Raw genomic sequence first — 19265 nt, 5'->3', positions numbered from 1 at the left:
GATGCTGAAGGAGTTCTCTGCAGTAAACAGAATGTAACCTAACCCTGTCTCCAATAGTTTTCTCAGCTCAAATCTTGCATTATTTTACAGCGGGACTTTATCTGTGTTGGACACACTCAAATACAAGCCGAACACACAACAGTAGAAAAGACAGCTGAGGTGAGCACTAAAGAGTAAGACTGTGAATCTCTCCAGTGTACAAGCTGAGTGAAATACTCTTCACTGCTATTTATGAAGGAACTTTTTTCAATCACAGGTGTAAGGATGAAAGTGAAACATAGGTAGAAGTTGAAAGTAAATATTCTGAACAGCAGTGATGCAGAGTTCATTTTAAAAAAAAAGAGTTGTTTGTTAATCTCCAGTGTCTATGAGATTGACGTCGATCCTCAGACATAACAAACACCTTTCCTGTGAGTGTGAGTCAGTTTGGGGTTAGACAGGGGTTCTTAAAATCCACTTCATGCATCACACATCAGTCAGTTAGTCAGTGAAGTAGCCATCAGGTCATCTGTACAGTCAGGCTGTGTTTCAACTATTCTGCCAGAGAGTTCGTGATTCACCCGAACAGGCAGCCCAACACAGAACCCAGCGGAGAATTTATGAATAAAACATACTGTACAAGTGAAAGCTTGAGGAGAATCGAACATTTCAGTTCCTCCAGGCCTGCTGTCTTCCAGCCTGTAAGTGCAAATCATTGACGGTATACAAAGATGGTGGAAGCATCTCCATCTCCTCCAGTTGAACAAAAAGCCTAAATTCCAGACACTATTATCTTGTGCACTCTGATCCAGCCTGCTAAGTACCTTGGCAGTCATGTCTCTCCCCTCCAGCGAACTGTTAATTGTGCTCTCTTTGTCACTTTTTATCGCACCACATTCCTGATTTAAAAGAAGTTTTTTTCACTCAGTCACGTCCCGCGTAATGTGCGACGGAGGAGACTGCACCTGCGGTTATGATGGTGCATGATAGTTAAATTATAGGGCCATAAAAATACCTCGCTCAGCAATTTATACTGTCATTTTGGTCTCACCAGTATTTAAAATGCAGCCCATTAAAACAAGTATTAAAAGTGATTCTTATTCCCTAAATTTTACGATACTTATCGATCACCTTCTCTATCTCTTTACTCTGCACTTGTTAATTAAGACTTAAGGATATAAAGAGTGTAAAGTCTGATGTCTTGCTGTGTATTTCCCTCCATTCCACATCACACAGTAAAAGCAACCATTTTCCCCTTGAAGTTCAGTGGGTTCACCTTGTTCTCCTCGGCTGACACCTCTGTTTATTTCACCGCCCTCAGTGGAAATTGTCGTCTCTTGTCCCCCCGCCTGGTTCTCACACACTTCCTCTTTGCTTCCTCTCTCTGTTAAACCGTTAAAAAACACGACCAGCTCTATATGTTTCCCAGTCGATACAAGGAGTTATAGCCCTGCAACAGTGAAACTCTTTCAGAGAAAGGGGAGGTGGGGGATGTCTTCCGTCTGTGGTGTACGAGAGGAGGTGACACTGCATTGTGCGCCCGTGTTTGAGTGTGTGTAGGTTCAGGTTTCCCATGTCCGACCTGACAGTGCTGATTGATTTGAGAACATTAATGAACAGGTGAAAATAACGTCTTCCCTCCTGAGCTCTCAGAAATGTCGATATTATTTGCACAGGACAAACTGATTTATATTTCTGTTTGTGCCTCATAGCATCAGAGTTTGAAATCAAGTCCACATAAAGTCTCCAGTTTTTTAACAGTCCATCAATGCTGATCAAAGTTATAGTTGCACAAAGGCAGAAATCCTTCAGTTATAAACTATCAGCCAGTCCCTTTTTATTAGCTGGGTGTACAGCTGCACGTTTCTGACAAATGCTGGTCTTGTGAGAGGCACGAGTACGTTTTTATTGTACAGTATATCTGGTTCTCTAAACAGTGAAGCTCATCCATCTACACTGGAAAATCAACTATCCCTTCAATGCCATTGCTGATGCAGCAATGGCAGACCCCTGGTGTGGACCACACCTGACTTTAAAGACAGGTTTTAGAAGAGGGATCTGGCTGGGAGGTTCAAGAAAACTCTTGACAGGTGTGGAGCGAAACTGGACTGAATAAAACATTTTTTAAAAAAAGTATTAATGGTCACGCTGTGGGTGTTCATACAAAAAGACAAAAAGAGAGGATTACTTTCCAAAATGTCGAAAATGACTGACACACTCACGCGCGCAAAAGGACAGGGAGAGTGTCGGACAAAAGGTGAGCTCGGTTTGCGGATCTTACCCATTCATCTCTCCCTTCCTTCATCACCCCTTTCTCTCCCTCTCTCTCTCTCTCCCTCTGTGCTTCTGCCTTTGTCTGGGGTTCGGCCGGAGTCTGGCAGACCTAGACAAAAGAATGCTGCCTGTCATGAGGGAGAGCAAAGGTCTCTGCTCTCTGGAGGGGGTGGAGGTGGGAGGACAGAGGGTTGGCAGGGTGTCAGGGTTGGACAGGCATTGTCAAAGCTGTGGCTATCTTTTTTTTTTTTTTTCTCTTGGCTTGCTTCTGATCCTACCTCGCCTATCTCTTCTGCTAATCTTTTCCTCTTACATTCACCTTTTCCCTGCTCTCTGTCTTTACCATGAAGCTCTTTGCCTGTTTAGCGGTGTCATTTCATACATGATTAGTGGCTTCTGCTCTTTTTTTTTTTCAGCAGAGTGCAAAACTTCAGGAAGTTCATGGTTGGGTGTTTCTTAAAGCTAACTACGGTTTTGGCTCTTTGATGAACTCCATGTTAATTTGCAGACTCTTTTTTTAAACACAATTTCCTGTTTTTGCACTTCAACGTTACCAAACGGATTGTTTTTTGTTACCAAACTTACTTGATTAATATCTCGGATAACTTGATGGTTTGTGCGAAATAATATTGCACCATTGGTTTGTCCTTTCATGTGGGACACCGACTGCCATCTCCTGGGTGAAGGATAAAAGCTTACCTGCACCGAGCATTTGCAAGCTAACATGCATATTCTGTAATACTATGACCACTACATTCAGAGTTGTTCTTTCTGACACAAAGAGGCTTTTGTGTTGTAGGGCTGACATTCACTCAGATAAAAAAAAAAAATACATGAATGTTTTTTTTCTGCTGCCTGACACTGAAATCACTGTTTAAGATGTGCCGTAACACAAGTAGCATCGAAAATACTGTTTCTTTTGGGCGGGGCGAGACGATTTCCAATGCATTCAGGAAAGTTCACATCGGAGAGTTTTTGTGCAGCTGTGGAGCTCTTCATTCTCCCATCAGTTTTCCTTGCGCGAGTTTGTAGCAGTACTGACCCACGACTTGTGCTGCCAACCTGCACTGGTAACTTGTTGATTTAACTAGCACTCTACAAGTTGTATTTATTCATCTGTATACCACCATTTTAAATCTATACATCCAGCACCCCCTGCTCAATGAATAAGGGCCGATCTGTGGTGGCACCAGGTCTTATACTTTGAGTGATCGAGGTGGCTTCACTTAAGGGTGATGACGCACGTCTCAGCTTTTTATTCTGGTATATACTGTAGGGCACAGCACACTTTTCAGATGAAGTGTTCAGTTTGTCTTCACCGAGACAATTTATTTGGTTATTAATGCATGAACATTAAATGTAAACCTCCATCATCCAGCTCCTCTTTACCTGTTGTAAGAAACTTTTAAGTTCCAAAGAATGTTTATCATTTAAATGCAGAGGTTTCCATTGTGTTGTATTTCCTAAGTATCTAAACTAAGGCATGTAGAGGAATGGTCAATGTGTGGCGCAGTATTGTGTGTCATCTCAAATAAAAAATTACCCGAGAGCGTACTTCATCACATGTTGCACACTTAATCCTGTTTTATCCTCCCTGGAGGAATTCAAGAGGCACTTCTTTCTTTCACTGCTTTTCTTTTGCACAGTGACACGTAAAGTCCTTTGTAACACCCACTTACTTCTTTAATAATTACACAAACTGAGAGACATATTTAAAGAAAGGTATCATCTGTAGTACATCAGGAGTTTATTTAGTTGGATGGTGAGTTTTTCATGGTGTTGTGTAAGGTCCTGTTTAAACAGTGTGAGCTGTATAAGTACGTTAAGAAGTGAAACTTTAATAACCATTCCCATGATTTCTGCTGCCACTGATGTGATTCTGTCATTCCAGAAATATATTTTCACTTGATCAATATCTTCAAATGTGACATTTAAAAAGTGACATTGGGTGCATGATGGTGATTAATGTATTTTATTTTCATGACTACGTGCCTCAGTGCTGGACTGGGACGAAAAATCGCCCCTGGCATTGATTGCCCAGACCAATAAATTTTGTTCAGCCCAAAAGATCTTACAGGCAGAGACACTACTGTTACTTTGATTGATTGCGAGCATAGGGTCCAATGAGGATGGGTGGGCCCAAGACGTTTTGAGTAGGATGGGCTGATAACTGAATCTTAAGCGTCACGATATTAAAGGGACTTAATAGCAACATAGGACTTTGCAACAGGCTACAGCAACAATACTTGCAACCACTCACTAAGCCTATCGCTAATGTGCTCACACACAAACACATTATATTTCTGTTATCTGCTTTTGGGCATTTGCCTGGTATGCCATATGGCCACTCCTGATCTGATCTGCCTTAAGACCGGGTTGCATCATTGGCTGTAAACCCTGGAAGCCGATCTGTTTGTCATACTATATAGAAGTCACTTTATTTTGACAAGGTTACACTAAGATGACTTTGTGCCGTCAGCGTGAATTTGTGCATCATCTGTCGATCTAGATGTTTGGGGGAATCCTGGTCGAAAGTCGTCCTGCTCTCAGAGAGGTGACTCAGCCTCTCTGTGGTCTGACTGCAGGGTACAAACAAGAGCTGACACCTATTGTCAGGCTGCTGCTGATCTGATCTGACTGAATGATTATTTCAATATTGAAGCTGAAGCTGTTCATTTACATTGCTGGCATCCCAGAATAATAATTAAAAAAAAGCCTGCTGCTTGTATCAGGATTCAGATACAGAACGAGGAAGAGCGACAAAAGGCTAAAGATTGAAACCATAGTTTTACACTCCCACATCCCTAAACTTTATTTTACAGCTGTTTGTTCTGCACATTGTGCAGACTGTTGCTATGCAGCAGTCTGGGGACAAATTGATTATTCAGTCCACAGCCCAGACAGCCGATTGTCTCCTTTTCGGCTTTGATTCACTGAAATGTCATTCTGACCGATGCCAGCGGTGATAATTTCCTGAACGGCACAGTAAACACTAAATATTTACTGAGTCTGAGGAAGAACGAGCTAAATCTGATTTAAATGGTAATATTTTGATAAGAAGCCGTCTGGAAAAATAACCAGTCAGCCTTTTGTGGCATGAAAATGTCGAAAATATTTGCATTTGTAGTTTCTTATCCTTTAAGACCTGGTGTCTGAAGAAAAGGGACTCGAGTTGAACTACCCCCTTTATTTACATTTTTTATAGTTAAACCAACAGAGATTTGGGGAGCATTTTCCAATCTTCAATTGTCGTCAGTTGTTTTTGTGACTCTTCCTGACATGTATCTATTCTCCACTTTAAATCAGTTATTTTAAATTACATGGCTTTAATCCTCCTAACCTGATGACGTTATTTTATTCTAAATGTGCCTGACGGTCTGCATGCAGTCTGTAATGTAGTGTCTCCGTTGTGCCAGCAGAGGGGGGGAAGGAAACGTCTTTGTCATGAATGAAAGTGTGCAGCAGCAGCAGCAGCAGCAGCAGCAGCAGCAGCAGCGGTGTGGGAGATGATTGCAGAGTGTGTGAAGTGCCCGCACGCCACTTTCACGCCGTCTGACAGGAGAAAACTTTTTTCCCCTGTGGTTGATGTCGAAAACGATTCTTCTTTCAGATCTTTGCATCAGTGTTGTATTATTGCTCTTTTTAATACAGTTCTTGCAGATTTACTCTCAGTGTTTTCAGCTCAGATAATTAAAACATTCAATCTCCATGTTTACTGAAGGCAAAAATACAAAAAAAGAAAATAATACTTGCTTTTCATTTGTTGTTAGACATTGAGAGAATAACAATTCTGGAAAGATTTTCTCGAGCAAACAAAGATTTTAAAAGAAAGAAAACTTTTTTGTTTCTGTTGACTTCTTCACATTTTTCTGATTTAAATGTGAAAATACTACAAATTAAATATTTACAAATTACTCTCTGAAATTCTAATTAACACAAATTCAAATAACCATTTTGAAAACTTGTAACTTTATTTAATATAAATTATAATTTGACTTTTAGATTTGAACCTTTTTACCTTTAGGTCCTGTATGTATCTTTAAGGAACATTGAGTTACTGTGACACAAAGTCAAGAGTGCCAAACATTTACTTTTGTAAATGTCTTCAATGAAAACAAAAAAACACATATTTTGTTTTTCCAAGTATTGTATTATTAAAAGTATTAAAATCTTGCATCTTGCAAGTTTTCAGCAAACCATTTGGTACCAACTGATTTCTTGTGATTTAACTTTAAAAGTATCAGAGCTGAAATGTTCTCCTACAAACATATACTTTGATATTTTTTTTATTTCTCTACAGTTTAAAAAGTCTGTCCAGAAAAGGAATCAATAGAAACTTTCATCTTCTTCACACTTTCAAATTTAAGCAAAAAGCTTTGATTTTGATGTCAGAAGCGGCACACGGCGGCCCCACCTTTGTCGTGGGTGGACGAAGCTTAGGGTTGATTGAAATAATGTGTGATGGAGGAGTTGGGGGGGAGGTGGCGAGGAGTCAGAGGAGGAGAATCAAGTTACCTTGGCGCTTTAGAAACGCACTGTAAAGTCACAGGATACACACTCTCACTCCCTCACACACACACACACACACGCTCCCTCTCTGAAAGCAGTGTCTCTGGGAGATGATTTCCTTCCCTCCCTGTCGTCCCCCTCGCACCCCCTCCCCCCGCTCCTCGGCCCCCTCCTCTCGGCTACGCAGTGTAAACACACTGTTCCAGAGGAATGTTGGACTCCCTGACCTCCGCTGCAGTTCACTCGGTTCAGCCTGGCCGCGCTGTGCTCCAGCATCAGCAGCAGCAGCCCCCAACTCCTCCCTCACCCGTCTTCCCCCCTCGCCTCCCCCCTTCGGAGCCCCTTCACTCCACTCTTTATTTTTTTCACTCCTTCTCCTCGTCTCACCGCTCCTCCTCTACTCCTTTCCTTTCTTTCCTGTCCTTGTCCCTCACCACCTCCACCCCCCTCCTACAACCCGCTTTTTTTAACCTCCCCCCTTTTTTCTCCCTTTTCTCCTTACTCACCCCCTCCTTTATTGCTTTCTCCCACTTGTGTCGTTTCCCTCGCAGTCATCTCTCAGCGTAGCAGTACATTGTCTGTCTCTTTTCTGTCTTTTTCTTTATGTCTGTCTCGGTTTTGCTGACTTGATTGGCACATCAGAACTCACGCCGACAGTATTTGGGAGTGAAACCCTGCAGCTGTAGTGAAAGCATGACTACTTGTAGTAGATGTAGTAACCGGATTGTGCATGCAAACGTGCTAAAAGCACTCATGTAACCTACAAATGCACACACCTTGCGCAGGCATCATTCTGTGCAAAAAAGAAAACCTTGCACATGCCACCTCTGCACACCCTCAAGCCTCATTCTCTCCCTCCCTCACACTCACGCCCGCCCCTACCTCAGCTCACAGTGGACTGTAGTTCCTAGAAACAGGATACCAGAGCCAGAGGCTTTAGTGTCTCTGCTCTGAGGTGTCTGAGGGCACAGGGAGCCGAGAGGTTACAAGTGCATCCGGCTGCTCGTCCGTTTGATTACAGAGGTGACAAGATGGCAGACGTGCTGCTGCTCGGCGTTTACCCTGACTGTAGTGTTTTCATCATGCGGCAGTTCAGGCGGGTTTAATTGCCGCAGGATAAAGCAGATTATAAATACATGCAGCCGGTCAAGGCAGGTCGTGCTGAATGCGTACGTCTGGGGGAATCAGAGACTGTTTGTGTGTTTGTAATAGATGCTGCTGCTGCTGCAGGGGCTACATGAGGAAGAACCAGCCAGCCAGTTTTACAGCCAGTCTGTCAGGCTGCCAGCTAACCTGAGCAGCAGGGTCAGCAGCCAGCCAGCACACGTAGCATGAATATAGATAGACCAGAGGAGGGAGCATTTGTGAGGCCAATTTTAGCATGCAAACCCAATCCTCTACACTCAGAAGCGATCAGTGCACATTCATGCATTTACATTGGAACAGACAGTTTTACATCTCTCTCATGCTTTTCCTCTTGGAGCGACTTTTCATGCTACATTTTTGGTCTGAAAATTTGGAGAGAAGTAGTTTTTACACTTTGTAACATCAGTCTGAAACATGTTTGAAGGACATAGAGGTCTGCACTCATTAAAAGACAGTAAATGTGCTCAGCACTGGTGTGTGGTGTTGGTCAGTAGGATCTTTTTATAGATTTGGATTGTTGATGGCTTGCTACCCAGAGGGAAGTTATTCATGGTGTACAAATCTGTAAAGGTATCTGATTTATACATTACAGTTGAGAGTACATCAGTCATGGTAGCCCTGGATCAGTAAGAAGGTAATGGCATACATTTGAAACAAAATGAATCATTTGATATTTAAATGAATCGTCCCTGTTGCACCTCCAAATGATGATTATGATATTTGCCATAAGATGTGATATTTTCCTGCCGTTAAGAAACAGAGTTATCAACAAAGGCCATCGTTCATGTTGCAGAGAGAACCGTCTATTCTCTCATCCTAAGGCTGGGAGATATATGTTTTTAAGATCAATATATTTTCAAACAAAATAAAGGTTAATACAATATTGTTAATATCAATATAGCGTATGTTGCATTAACATGACGCTATACGTGTCTTCTGTAGAGCTTCCAGTTCATATATTTCTCATCTCAATCTCTCTCTATCAAGACTATTCTAAACATAATGAAACTTTTGAACAAAGCTCATCAACACAGCTTAGATTTTCTCTCAGATTGAAGGATACACACTTCACTTTATATTGTTACATCGCTCAGGGTCGAAAAACATCGTCCTTTTGTTGTTTTTCTGAGGGTAAAAAAAAAAAAGACGAAAAAAAAGCCACAAAACCCCTCTTGAAGCTTTCTGCATCAACAGCATGAATTGTTTCTCTCTTGTGCTATCACCTGAGGATATCTCTAACATCCTATCTATCTGTGTGTGTGTGTGTGTGTGTCTGTCTGGCTTTTTGTCCTTCATGCTGTCTCATGATGAATCTAAACCAGCCCTGTGTTCACCATCTATTCACTTGCATGCCTGTATCGAATCTCTATTCATGTCACTACATATTAAATATGTGTTTTAAATGATTCTCTTTGTTCTGTTGTGAATCTTTGGGCAGGATAGGATCATTAATTACTCAGGTGATGTAATTGTCGGACACGGTTAATGAAAACGATGCCGCTTTGGAGGACCATGTGGTCTGTTGCTCATTATGCTGGCAGGAAAAAAGGAACTTGGCTGACCTCTGCTGGCCTCTGACAGGCAATGTTGCAGATGTTGATCACGGTTAATGATTTGATGCAGGATGTACATTTGTTCTCAAGGCTTCCTCTGGCTTCTATTAACCACAGAACAGCTTCAGGGATCATTAGCAGAGTCAGTGCCGCTGCTGAAGCAAACTGCATCAATTTCACAGCAGTCCAGCTTCTTTTTCTAGTAAAACATGCTGTGATCTTAAATGTTGTTATAGTGCAAGCTCACATAGTAATGCACTCTATGTTGACCTTCAATGACCAGATTTTTAAAAACGGATAGTGCAAGAGATGAAAGCTTGAATGAAATGGAGAAAAACAACACAAAATCACACATTTTTTTTAATTGGGGTTTTGCGTGTGGAAAAGGAGCAGAATTCGACTTTACTGAGAAGGGGAAAAAAAGAGATGTGGAGGGAGAGCAAGTGAGACAGTAAACGAGTGAAGTGAGTGAGAGAGGGAAGCAGATGGCTGGAAATATAGCCTGCTAAATTATTCATCCGGGCTGGAGTCTGGAGATAGATAGATGGATCGGGGCTGGCATGGACACTTTTATTAGGATTCCAGGAGCTGTGAGCAGAGTGCTTTCAAAACACCCTGATTGCCTTGTGAGACTAAGAAAAGTAATTGTATCAGGGAGCAGCCATTTACTGAGAAAATTCAAATCGCCACAGATACTGTATGGGCGTATATTAAAGCGAACTTTGCGAAGCATGAAAATAAGTTTAAACTATCCGTGGATGTGGTTGTTTCAGCTGCTTCATGAAGCCGATGTTTTTACTGCAGCAAAAAAAAGAAAAGAACAGAAGTACAATCTTTGACAGATACTCTCCCTCTAAACTTTGACCAATTCAAACACAGTAGAGGTCGTATCAGGATGCAAATCTTTGCAGTGTGCTTCGCTGTGTCGATTTAGATGCAGCGATGTATTTTTGCAGAGTCAGAGAAAATAAAATAAGTTAAATGAAGAAAAACTTGTGCTAAGCATACATTTTTCAATTCATTCAGCTCAAACGCCGTATGAGATGATACAGCATGCAGAAAAATACATTTGAACCTGTCTGGGATTAGATCATTTAAGATGCAGTGATGTCTTTACTTAAATGGCAGAGTCTGAAACAAAGAAAAGACAACATCAGTGTTATAACTTGACTGATGTACTTCAGGTTTCACGTTCCAGTAGAGTCTAATAATTATAAAACATTAGTGGAGAATCTTAAACTAAAATGAATTCCACTGCAGGTTTTTACATTTGCAATAGACCTGTGGAGTAAATCGGGATGATGTGACACTTTTTACTTATTGCAATTCCTGAAACAAAGTATAAACTAGGTAAGTAAGAGTATTTTCACTGCCTTGTTTCAATTTCTAAACCCAGTCCTGACAAAGTTTATCTGTCAAAGAACAATCTGACAAATGTTCCCTGTCTTAATTTCGACCTCTGTTTTCTCTAAATGAGGTGAATTATGGTGCAACGATGTTTCTCAAAAAGCACCGACAAAAATCCCACCTGTGCTTCGATTGCAATGCACATGTAGTTTTTCTTTGTTCCTAAATCTCATCCCTGCAAAGTCTACCAATTAAGAGAAAAGTGTGAAATAAATCCTTACCTAATACCTTTAATCTTCATTTTCAGTAAACCTAAATGTGTACCAGGAGATTCAAGATGCAATCGAAATCTAGTTAAGCCATATTTGATTTGAAATTAAAGATTAAATTGGACATACATATTAAACTATTATGGATAAAAGAAAGGAAATACTTGACTTGCTCTTGTCCTTAATTAATTTCACCTCCTGGGTTGTTATGAGCTGTTTCAAGAGGCTGCGGTGCCAAGCAAAGCATAAATATGAATTTAATCCATGACTGAATGAGATCATTTTAACTTCTGTCATGTACAGTATTTCTTAAACCCAGTATCTGCAGTGGAATCACTAAGAGGAAAAAAGGTACAAATACCTTTTATAAATGTGCTCCCTCTTCATTTTGACCACATCTCTCTCTGAATGAGGTGTTTCAGGGTGAGACTACAATCTCTTGAAGGGTCCAGCGATTATGAAAGAGAGGATGTTCACTAATGTTCCAGTCTTTGATTTTTATCACCTCTGAGTTTGAATGATGTGACTTGGAAAATGTGTTGTCAAGAAAAGTATGCATATAAGTTTTAACAGTCCTTAAATAAAATCATTTCAGCTGCACTGATGCATTTATGAACCCAGTGCCTGCAGAGGGTAATACTGAGAGGGAAAACACATGAATTTCTTTATTCCAGATGTTCTCTTTTATACTTCGGTTACCACTGGGATTGTCTGAAGAGCTTCAGGATACATAAAAATGGGTTAAAGCTATGCTACGTTTCCATAACCTAAATTCTGCAGAAATATCTGAAAAAAATATTTAACAAACTCTCCTTGATTTTTTTTCTTTTCTTTATGAGGTGATTCATGTTGCTGCAATTTGTCAGGGAAAAAGTGGGAGCTTCAACATCCTACCTGCTCCTGCCTGTTTGTATTTTTCAAACAAGTTTTAAACATTGAGGTTGAATAAAAATAAAAGACTGCCAAGAGAGGGAAACGACCTGGTTCGTAAAATAAGATTTGTGGTCGGCATATGCAGTGAACGTCTGCTGCAGGGAAGTCCAGCAGTCCTTTAGTGTGTTTTAACCCCTCTGTGGAAAAAGGTAGTAAAAATGTCTATATGTACTTGTGGTTATTTACAGTTTCACTTCTGCTTTGAGAAAAAACATAAAATATTTACCTTTAGATTGGCATTATTTCCCCCTTTGCTTCAACACATACTGTGAAGAAAATACTCTCTCTCTCTCTATGTTCTATTTTTCCACTTAGCTTTGAGCATCATGTGCAGCATATATGACACTCCCACACGCACATACACACACACACACACACACACACACACACACACACACTCCTGAGTGGAGGGCTCCGGGGAAATAGAGCAGAGAGGAAGCTACGTGCCTTCGCCAAGCAAGGGCTGTCTGGTGTCATGGCAACCGGTGCAGATTACCCCACCCTCCATCACTCAGAGAGAGAGGAGAGGAGGGATGAGCGTGCGCACACACACATACACACACACACACACACACACACAGACACATACACACAGCCATGAATGTATAGAAACACATAAAAGTGTTTCACAACATCGTAAATGCTCTTACATGATTCATAAATAATCTTTTTAAAATGTGTGCTTGTCAGCTTTTTCGACTGCAACATCTTTTCTGCAGCTGTAAACTCTTTAAAAATAAGCTGGAGGAAGAAATCGAGATGGGAGGGAGAGAGTGGTGCAGGGAAAAGGTGGAGAGGGCCATAAACATATAGTAGAGCTAAATACGTCTGGGGGATATATTGTTATTAAAAGCAGTAAGGTTATCCGACGAGCAGCTTTACTGTGGGGGTGAACAGTTAGAATCGCGCTAACGCCTTTCATGCCGCCAGAGTCCTATTGAAAGGAATTTAGCGGGAGATATTCTCTTAAGTGCGTGTGTGTAGGTTAATGCTGCAGCCTGAGAGGAGAGAGGAGAGGCAGTGATGCATGGATGAGCTGACAGCCAAAGAGGGAAGAAAAGAAGGAGAGAAGAAGAGATAAAATTAGAGTCTGCATGAGGGTAGAACGGGCGAAGTTTAAGATTTTTGTAGGGAATCAAGAAAGAAAAGGGTGTGGAAGAGATAAATGACAGCAGCAAGAAGAGGGAGAGGAGGAAGAGAGGGAGGGGGAGAGTAGAGGGCGTTTGAGGATATCGCCTCCGAAATTGACTGCGGCACAGCCATCGTCCACAGTTACATCACAAGCTGAGCTCAAACTCACGATGAACCCACCTCCCTCTCTCCTTCTTTCTCTCCCCTCCCCTCTTTCTCTTTGTCTCTGCTAACCTTAAAACACCTCAAATCCAACTTTTGACCATTTGGCAATTATGCAGAGATGACTGAGTGTGTGTGATGGGATGTATCATTATTTAATGGGATACACCGGAGCAGCCCAAAACTAAAATCCAGAGATGGTTTTTTTTTTCAAGTCTCTGGCTTCCTTTAGTTTTTGTGCTGCAGTTATCAGCTTAAAGTGAGCTGCATCACATATTTAGAAGATTGTATCCTTCATTTAGGAGCAGTTTTCTAACTCCCCTCTCCTCAATAAATCAGCTCGTTCAGCCGTCTGATGCTTTAAAATCAAATCATCTGGACCACGCCTTACGTCACTTCTACATGCACATGGCTCTGCAGTCAATTTAGCAACTATAGTATGCAACCTCCAATATGATAAGGATAAGGATAACCTTTATTGATCCCCCAATGGGGGAAATGTGGGTGTTACAACAGCTCCAAAAAACAGTAAAACAGGGAATATAAACAAAAAAGAAAAAAAGAACAGCTAAGACAGAAGCAATACAATTGGCAAGGTCTATTTTAACATGCAACATAAGCTGGTTAAGAAGCTATGGAGGCCTCTGAAATCAGTGCGTGAATGGGTCACTGTGTCTTGCAGTATAAAAAGCGCTCTGAGTAGTTCGAAGACTTTAGACCCCAACATCTGTAAAAACAGGGCTCTAGTTTAAAAAATAACCAGGATTCACTTTTGAAGCAGGAACATATCGGCATGGCAGGTTGAAATTCAATATTTGCCTTGATCTGTTTAACTAAAAAATCTGACATTCGGAATGATTGATACTATAACCTGTGTTTTCTCCTCCCCTTACAGGAGCTGATATGACAGACTGGAACCCACAGATGACACCTGACACTATCCTGTAATCTGTAAGTACTGATGTTATAAACTGAGTCTATGATTGGTCAAAGTCTGCTGGCTGTCTCATGTGTCAGTGATCAATGACATAATGATGCATGCATCACAAACGGCTCTGTTAGTGTTTTGCAATCTAAAATAAATAAAATACAAATCAAAAAACGTTTGCATGCCCTCTTTCTCCAAAGTACAATCAAACAGAAATTTTAAATGAGCGATCAGTAATTGTTCTTCTCAGTGATCTATGAATTGGTGATCACGTCTTTCTTCCTGCTTCTACATTTGAGGGTTTTCTCCGTATCATTAACTGAGTATATGTTTCAGAACACTGGCTGAACAAACATCATTACTAAAATTTGGTCTGAATATTAAACAAAAAAATGAGTGCCAAGTGAAGTCACTAGATTGATCAACAGTTATGTTTTTTTTTCAGCTGTATATGGGATAATGACAGAGAATAATGGAGTGAAGTGAACATAGGGAGGTTTTTCTTGCAAATTGTCTGTAAATAAATCTGAGATCAGATTAGCACATCTATGCTTTTATGACTTCAGAAAAGTCAAGCTATCCCCTTTAAAAAAACCCCTGAGCAGATCACATATATTATCAGTCTTTAATTTACGTTTTATCTAAAAAATGATGAGTGGTCTTCAGAATATTACGGCCTCGCACAGCGACAATATATCTCTCGAAATAGTGACTTTACTAATTTGTTAGTGCTTTACTTGCAAACCCTATATCCCTCAGCGATGCAGTGAAAATGTCTCTGCTGCTGCCATCTTAGTGTGAGATGTTCCAACACCTTGAAATCCTGCACAGACTCACAGGTAGTTGAACAGGATTTCAAAGATTCAAATGTCACTTTTCGGCATCGAGGATAAGAGTGTTGAAGACGTCAGGTTTCTGTGTCTAGCTCGCTGTGTGCCTCTGTTTGATGCAGCTGCTAGCGTTCTGTGGTCATCGCTCTATAAATACAGCAGCTGACTGACGGACCCTGCAGCAGCTGTCTGCCGTCTCATGAAACATAGACACATAATGTATACACTGATGGAAACGGGAGGAAACACATGTGGAGTGTTTATTGTTGTTGTAAAAGTATTTCAAGGACTCCTCTAAGATGGAAGACCACCAGCATATTTTTTATTTCTTTTTAACGGTCATCCTGTGACGCAATCTTTATAACAGTCACAGTTTCACTTGTTTAATAATTCAGGCTAATTCGCTTTGAGCTCATATAATTATGAATTTATTTGGGCTGGTAAGATCATGTAAAATCCTCTGCTATTTGGTTAATGGCAATTTGCTGGTCTTGCCCAAAGTGGTACTCGGTCGTCCAGTTCTTTGAATCTTTTGATTGATTTTTGTCTGGGCCCAACCTTTAAATTTGAGATTGTGTTTTTTAAAACAAGTTTGGATCCAACAAGATATTTGTGAAACACAAATAGCAACAATACTTAACAATTGAGGCAGAGGTAGACCAGCAACAAAGGGGAATGAAGCTGTATACTATGTGCAAAGAATTACACCTGTCGCTCAGTGGTTGCATGATGCTAATGTCATCAAACTCGCCCCGTTGCTTGTGGGCTATTTTTCTGATATCCCTGCTGCATTTACACATAAGATCAACCCCAGGTTCTTGTTTATATTTTACAAAAACAGCCATCTCGGCCTCAAAAATACTGAAGAATTTTATTTGTTACATTATTTGTGCATCAAGCATGGCAGCATTCGACCAAATTCCTCCGTGTTCTTTCAGGTCAAAGTACTGTTATTTTCAAAAGAATCAGGAAGCCTTAAAGAGAGCAATGTTACAGCCCTAAAGGCAGCAAAAGCTTTCTATTCCTGCACTGATCTTTTCAGTAACGTTGGCAGACCTTTGGAATAAAAATTTGAGCCTGTCAGGTTGAAAAAAAAAAAACTTTGATCAGAAGCATTTACCTCATCACAATGATTATTGCAGCCATTAAAGCTTTCTTTTGCAGGTCAATATTTGACCAATTGAAAAACTATTTGTACCTATTTGTCGAGTAGACCACAAGAAATGTAAATCTGCTGCTTTTCATACCTGACATTCTGCAGAAAAGGTTTTTAAGCTAAACAACACACATCCCAAACAAAGACCGTTGAAAAGTAACAACAATTTTAATGCAACGTTCTTTCTATGATGAGTATAAAGAATGATATATCAGCCTTGCCAAGTTACAGACAGTGGACAGACAGATCCGTCAGTGGTCTCCTCCTCTGTCGAGCACACATGACAGCAAAGAGTGACAGTGAAACAATGATGCGGATGTTGAGGATCCCACATTTATCCTCCCCATTCAGCGCTGCAGCAGCTGCACAGACATAAGGAGAGGCATCGTTACAGCGAGCTGAGGACTGTTAATAGGCCCGCGACGTGGGGGGCCTGCCAACTCTGCACGGGGCTCATGAGAGGAGAGAGGAGATGAGAGGAGGGGAGGGAGGGAGAGCATGAGGAGGTCACAGGGTTAGGGAGGAGGACAAGATGTGGGAGGAGTGTTTGAGAAAGGACGAGCAGAAATGAAAGAGTTTGTGTACAGTAAAGGGTGTATTTTTATCTTCCCTGAATGAAAGAACATGAATGAATGTGGAGTTGCTTGCCAATTTCTCCCGCACAAATGGCTTCAACCCAGGAACATTTAAATGAGGAAAAGATGACTGAAGACAAATTACAAAATAAACATGCCTAGGTGCAGCATAAGATATGTGCATCCATCCATGGCTGCTTTCTTTTATCCAAATGTTTGAACCTGCGGGTTTGCCTTAATCCTAAATGGCCACAAAGTCAGTTATAATACTGTTAACAGCCACAAATTGTATGAGGCTTAGAAGGAAATGACTAAACCAACAATGACTATGAACTAGCAGGTGTGTATCCTAGTCTGATGTTAGCTTCTTTAACACCATACTGACCTTAAAAAATTGAGCCACAAAGTGAACTAAGCTAAACAGTTTGATTGTTAGCTTCACCTGAATGCAGAAATTTGTTAACAGATTATTAGTCTTTACATTTTTGCCAATGGTAGTCCGGATGTCATTTTAGTGGATTGCATTGAACCAACTTACGTAGAATTATTTTACTACATACACCAAAGCTGGCTGATGTGGGACTGGCTTAGACTACGAAAATATTATAAATTGTAAACCACAACACTTATCATACCACAGGAACAGATTCTACATTTTATGCCCAATCTAGGGAAATCCAACAACAGCCAACATCTAAAACCAATCCAACAGAATGTGACTACAAATGCATTTTTAGACTCTTAGAAGGCATGTGGCTGTAAGGAATCTCCCAAGGATAGAGCGATACTATTTTGTATTTGCTCGCTGGCTGTTGTCAGGACGGGTTGCAAAATAAACAAAATAAAATGTGTCCAATAACAAATCAAGCCTAGTTAAAACCCAATATCAGGATATCATATTTTAAATGTTTCTCTGCCAATAAATTACCTTTAAGATATTTTTCAAATTTTTCTAAATGTCTGGGTCATTTTCGACCGATGTCTGTAAGTCTTATCAGGATCATTTTTTGAACCTTTAATGATTGACTGAACACTTTTTACATGCTTACATTTTTTTCCACAAGGCCTCGAAAAAGTTAGAAGGTTGTTTGGTGCGTTTGGGTTTATATCCTTCGTCCCTGAAAATATTCTAAGGAACTTTATGGATGTTTTATATTATTTTGTATCTTCTTTCTTAATGGAGCATTGCTCAGTTGTGTCTTTTGAGTTTCTGGCAGCAGTCGGTGTGTGTGTGTGTGTGTGTGTAGGTGTGTGTGTGTGTGTGTGTGTGTGTGTGTGTGTGTGTGTGTGTGTGTGTGTGTGTGCGTCATCGGAGCCGTCTCTAGACCTTCACAAGGTCGTACTCAGTACATGCCACTCTTTCATTAGCACGCTCATGTCAGGAGTTTAATGTTTGCTTCTGCAGAGTTAAGGTGGAGCTGTGGGTGTGGCCTGCAGACATTTTTTGTGCAGGACATGATTGGCAAAAAAATATGCACAGCTTGTTTATTTTGTGTATAATGTGCATGTGTGTTTCTCCTGCTGGTGCCATCCAACTGAAGGTCACACCATCCCCATGCTCAGCTTCATGGAGAGCTGCCAGTGCTGACGGCTGCTGCTGCGGCTGCTGCACTGTGTGTCTGGCACATGCCTCTCCCTCTGCAGGGTATTGATTAAGTGGCACAGCAATGCCTTACCTGCTGAAACCAGCCAATACCAACACAGCTGATGCTCCATCAGCCAATACCAGAGCGGGAAGAGGTTTGGAGAACCTGGAGACAAACTGGCAGCCAGCAGACAAGGGGTGTTTTTTTTTGTTCTCCTCATCTGGTGAAAAAAAAAAAAAGAAATCAGAGAAAGTATCATGGAGGAGGAGTAGAAGAAAGAGTGGTAAGATGGAGGGTGGGTAGAAAATGATGGGGAGAGTGGAGGGTAATGAAGCAGGGTGAAATGGATGTGTGAAGGAGGGCCATTTTAAAAAAAGAGAGATAAGAAGAAAGAAACTCAGAAAGAGAAAAAAGGAGAAAACAGCTTCTGAAAAAGCGCCAGGGACTAGCAGACTGGAGGAAAACGGGCAAAGAGGCTGTATTCATGATCACACACATACACACAAATATTTTGAGCTGTTTCAGGCTGGTTTAATGAAGCTGTCAAGATGAAAAATGAGCTAGTCAAATGTAATAAGTGGAGAAGTTGGGATGCTAACTTTTCATGCAGAACTGTGAAGGAAAGTTTAATTCTGTGCTGATGAGCAGGAGACGTATAGAATTCATCGAAGAGCGGAAATAGTTATACGTTTTTGTGAGCAGTAAACTAGTGACTGATTTGTTTGTTTAACAATTAATCACAGTATCAAAAACAATTACTGAACAATGAGTTTCCTCCCTTTCTTGTCTCTTATTGTGTCAACCAACTTGTTAGTAAAATAGCCAACTGCTAAATGTTCCCTTGCGTCCATTGGACAGAAACCATCAGCGATTATCTCTCAGGTAGA

General features: G+C 40.8%; 1 long non-coding RNA gene across 1 annotated transcript in view; it reads left to right on the top strand.

Annotated features, from left to right (window-relative positions):
• LOC306830129 overlaps positions 1 to 19265 on the top strand; it is a 54999-nt gene that overhangs the window by 17355 nt on the left and 18379 nt on the right. The window contains exon 2 of the long non-coding RNA XR_013779930.1: positions 14199 to 14254. This is a non-coding gene — a long non-coding RNA (uncharacterized lncRNA). The remainder of the gene's footprint in view (positions 1 to 14198; positions 14255 to 19265) is intronic.

Source organism: Symphodus melops (assembly GCF_947650265.1).
Source record: "Symphodus melops genome assembly, chromosome: 10".
Taxonomy (NCBI): domain Eukaryota; kingdom Metazoa; phylum Chordata; class Actinopteri; order Labriformes; family Labridae; genus Symphodus; species Symphodus melops.
Note: the sequence above shows the minus strand (reverse complement) of the source record. Positions and strands in the feature narration are given on the sequence as shown.